The sequence below is a fragment of the Oxyura jamaicensis genome, chromosome 1 (genome assembly GCF_011077185.1).
Source record: "Oxyura jamaicensis isolate SHBP4307 breed ruddy duck chromosome 1, BPBGC_Ojam_1.0, whole genome shotgun sequence".
Lineage (NCBI taxonomy): Eukaryota > Metazoa > Chordata > Aves > Anseriformes > Anatidae > Oxyura > Oxyura jamaicensis.
This window is the reverse complement of record NC_048893.1, coordinates 42,405,184-42,409,656: the sequence shown is the minus strand read 5'-3', so window position 1 is coordinate 42,409,656 and position 4,473 is coordinate 42,405,184. Positions and strand designations below refer to the sequence as shown.

At 47.0% G+C, this 4,473-nt stretch overlaps 1 long non-coding RNA gene across 1 annotated transcript; it reads right to left on the bottom strand.

Annotated features, from left to right (window-relative positions):
• Positions 1-1,461: 1,461 nt before the first annotated feature.
• On the bottom strand, positions 1,462-3,425 carry LOC118171819. Its single transcript, XR_004753413.1, has 2 exons — positions 3,199-3,425; positions 1,462-2,619 (listed from the first exon to the last, which is right to left on the bottom strand). It is a non-coding gene; the product is annotated as an uncharacterized LOC118171819 (long non-coding RNA).
• Between the last annotated feature and the right edge of the window lie 1,048 nt (positions 3,426-4,473).

Genomic DNA, 4,473 nt, shown 5'->3' with positions numbered 1-4,473 from the left:
TTAAAAAACAAAAAACAACAAAAACCAACCCCGCAAGTAAGTGCATGAAATTACAGAGAGGCTTGTCGCATGTGCTGTCCAGAGGAAGACGGGCCATTAGGCAGAGTGCAAGTGAAACAGTCAGAGGTCCGCGATACTCTGGGGGGGTGATGAATTCATTTCAGCGTACGCTTCAGCAACTCATTACGAGACTATCTCAAGCCCAAATATTAGCGAGCTTGTATTTGCCGTATGCCTGTGTGTGCTAGGCCATGTTACTCATTTCAATAAATGAGTAGAGAGGTTTCCTTCATGGGGATTGTGACATTTCTATGTATAGAAAAGCTGTTTAATGTCAACAGCTACGGAAGGCTATCCCATTGTGTGCCTTGTGTACGCTTGGACTGGTAATTATCGCTGCACATACCTCCCTAAGGGTGTTGTTAAAAAAATACAGGCCCAGTAAGGGAAGACATTCAAACCCATTACAGAACATTTATAAAATTGTCTGGGCTTTTATTTTTTATTTTTTTTTCAGCATTGTGTGTGTGGTACATTCAGGATGGATGGCAACGCGGTGTGTCAGCCCTGGCTGGGAGCGACGGACTGTGCTGTCGGGTCTCCTGCGCTAGGAGGCCGGGGTATGTGGGGGCACAACGTGAGATAAAGGTGGCATGGGTACAAGGTCAGGTTGGCTTTCCTACTGTGTTAGAAAAAGGACTTGCTTTGATCTCATTACTCTAATTACGGAACAATAAAGCCTCTGATTTTTACTTTTATTTTTTTTGTATCAATTAACTGCTGTCTCTGGGTGCCACAGACTTCTTGGAAGAGGTGAGTGCTGCCCAGGACAACAACTCAAAGCTCTGTTTAATCCAAGAGAAGGTCATGATGGCAATATTAAAACACAGGAGTGGTGTCACCGCTGTCCTTACCAGATGATGAGCCAGTGACATCTCCAGAAAATCTCAGTGGTAAAAGGGAAAAACTTCAAAGGTACAATCACCCCCTGGATCCCTGTGAATACAGCACTTCTTCCACGGTCACCTGCTGGAACTAAGCATGGCTATTTTGGTCTTCAAGTATCTCTGGCAGTGGAGTAGAAAGGGAAAGTTTCCACGGTGCACAGAGCTGGGACCTATTGCTCTGCAGATGTCCCAGCTAGACGGGCAGAGATGGGACATCCCACAGGCATACCGTCCTCATCTAATCCCTTCCTGCAGTCACTGTTTCTTGAGCGTCTTCTGTGACTTGGGTGACGGGAGCTCCTCTGAGGTGCTGTCTTGCAGATTAATGATTCCTTTGCTTCGTTTCATTTACATTGATATAAGCAGCCTTCCTCGCTCCTTGGTGCTTCTGCACCCTTGAAGTTCTCGCACACAATTCCCATGATGCTCTTCACGGTTGTTATTTGGCCAACCTACACGCGCTGTAATCCCTTCCAGCTTTTTTATCATTTTATGTTCCTCTTTTTTTTTTTTTTTTTTTTATTTCCCTCCAAGTTGTTGACATCTAGCTAGCACCGAGCTGTCCAGAACTAAACATGTCTTCAAACTGCGGTCTCGCCACTATATTAAAAAACGGGACTATTGCCTATATCTCTGAGAAGAGGTCTCTGCCTTTACAACCCCAAATTAAATTAACTGCATGATTTTTGCTGCCGTATCACATTGCAAAAACATATTAAATCTGCTGTCTACTGTCTCCCTGAGGTCTTCAGTATTTCTGCTTTCAGTGCCTGAGCACAGATGATTCCTCTCTTCACCTCGGTTTCTACCTTTCAGTAGCTCCTATGTTGTGCCTGCTGCCTTTCAGACACGTGGGATTGCTGAGGGTTCCTCTTCGAGGAGCGGCAGCGTGACTCCTTACACGTGAGTAAACGCCCTCTGTGTTTTAGCAAGAAATAATTTATTTCCACCGTCTCCCTCCAAGCAGTCCTATGGCAGCGTGTTTCGGTGCGATTAAAAGTATGTTACCCTTTGTGGTTTCCAGATAGTCCTGTTTATAGCCGTGCGGAGTGCTGGCCTGCACGTTAATAATTCGCAGCAATCTGTCGGAACCTCGCATACTGAGCATCACGGGTCGAAACTCTCTTTCTGGAGAAGGGGAAAAGAAAAGCTTTTTTATTTTATTTTATTTTATTTTATTTTAGGAAGTTTCTGTCCCAAGTATCAAGAATACAGATTAGCTTTTCTCTGGTTGGGAATGGCATATTATAATGTTCCTTTGTGCAGGAGACATCTTTCTACGGGTGGCTCAACACTCTGAAATTAACTTCCCTGGGAAATAAGGTCTCTCACAGAAATTGCCGTCATCCTCATTTTCTCTGGTACAAATGCAGAGCAACAAGAATAGAGGAGGGGAAAAAAAGCAACTCACAAAACCAGAGCACTGCTCTGTGCATCATTTTCTTCCTGGGGAGAGAGAACAAGACAAAGAAAAACAAACCCTACACGTGACAGTTGATCAGTTAATGTAGTCCTAGAAGGTGCTTGAATATTATGGTTGTGAAAACAGCAGAAGAATCGATACAGAATATGTTTTATCTTATTCTATTTTATAGATAAAAGAATCTAGAAGAATCAGTTAGAGCAGGCAAGACAGTAGAAGTGTTGTTGTAGCTGTGGTGGTCGGAAGATCCTAGGGAAGCAAGGTTTGTGGAGAAAGGTAATATCTTTTATTAGATCAACTGATATAACTGGAAAAAGAAAACAAGCTTTTGGGCTCAGGGTCTCTTTATCAGATCTGACAGAAAGCAGCAAAATTCAAGCTAACTACAGGCTAGATGCAATTGCTCTTAGTTTAATCTAATTATATTAATCAATTTGACCACTTGAGGAAAAAAAAAGGAGCACCTATGGAGTGCAAAAGGGTGTGAGCAGCAGTGACTGACAAGCTGCTAGTTCTCTGCTGGCCCACTAGCGAAGAAAGGGTTGTTTGTGCGGGTGACACAGGGAGAGGTCAGCAGGGAGGCTGCAATGGGCTAGGAAAGCAACACCTCTGTTAAACCCACGAGTTTTAGTATCTAGGGGCTGACAAGTTTAAATTATGAGATTTATCTTCTGGGAGTATTTTTCAGGTCTCCTTTGGGATAAGGATTGAGGGGCGAGGGTTGTTATTTTCCGACACAACATGCTGCTAATGATGAATTTGTGTTTGTCCTTTATTGGCTGCCTGTACGCACTCATTCTAAGATGCCAATTATTCGTTTTCACTCACATGGTTTCTGGGGGGGTATCTCATCTGCTGGAGGAAGTGATGAACTGTAGAGATTTGGGACGACTATGCGCAGGAACAAAGAATTTCGGTGGTTTTGCTGTGGGAAGAAGGGCATTGATTATGCCGTCTGTGGAGCGGCGCTGGCATATTTCATGTTTGATGCTCTAGCAGGATCTGGTTCTATTTCATGTTTTCATCTGCAGATTTGCTTCCTGTAATGAGCTGGGAAAGGGAGAGGCTGAAGGTTAGGAGGAGAGGCAGTGGGGAAAAAGTCTTTCAAATGGAGATCGTCATTTAAAAGATTAATTTATGTGTGGATTTTAGCATGTAACATTATCGCTATCAGGGAAATGTGGTCGCGGGAGGGGGAACGTTACAGTAGACTCTAAAATTAAGAGCAGAAAAACAAATTGGCAGCAAGCTAATGTGGTCAGAGACTTTGCCAGACCTTTTAAACGTTGGTCGCACTGGACAAACACCACATAAAATTTGATTCCTTGAAAAAATGATTTTCTGGCTGCTGTTGTGTCTTTAGCACAGTAGGCGCGTACGTATTTTGCCATAGTGTGACCTCGCTGGCAGAGCAGCCACCAGCGCTCCCCTTGGAGCAGGTGTAGGAGTCTCGGCAGGGCTGCTCCGTGGTGTGGTTTGGGCGGCTGCTGAGCGCATCGGCTTTACAGAGGCGGTTTTACAGTCTGCGTGCTCTCGCGGAGGCTCTGGCTCGTGGGGTGCCATGTTTGTGTGTCAGTTGTGGTGCCTAGAAAGCTGGTTGGTGTTGGTGTAACAGCAGTCTTGGGGACTGAGCTGAGGGGAAGCTGCTCGTTGCATTTGTAGGGGGGGATGAAGGAGTCCCAGGTTTTCTGAGCTGTTTCTGATGGAATACGCAGTGCACGCTTCCCATGCGTGGCCCGGCTTGGCAGCATGATGTGTTTGGCTCCAGCTCGCGGGGAAGCCGCCGTTTTGGGGCGCAGAGAGCCACAGAGGAGCCGCAGAGGAGCGGCCAGCTGCGTGAGGCAGCAGATACGGAAATAAAACCCACCGTACACCAAATCCCCCAAAACACGCACAAAAAGGAGCCGATACGCTGACGAGGAACTCCTGCGGGGCTCTTAAACAACAAAACCCCCTCCGGCGGCCGGGGCAGCGCCTGCCACCCACCCCCGGCGGGGGCAGGCCCGGCTCGGGCCCTCCCGCCCCGGGGGAGCGGCGCCAGGCCCCGGGGCACGGGGACGGGCCCGGCCCTGCCCCGCCGCCGCCCGCAGGCAGCGCCGGGCG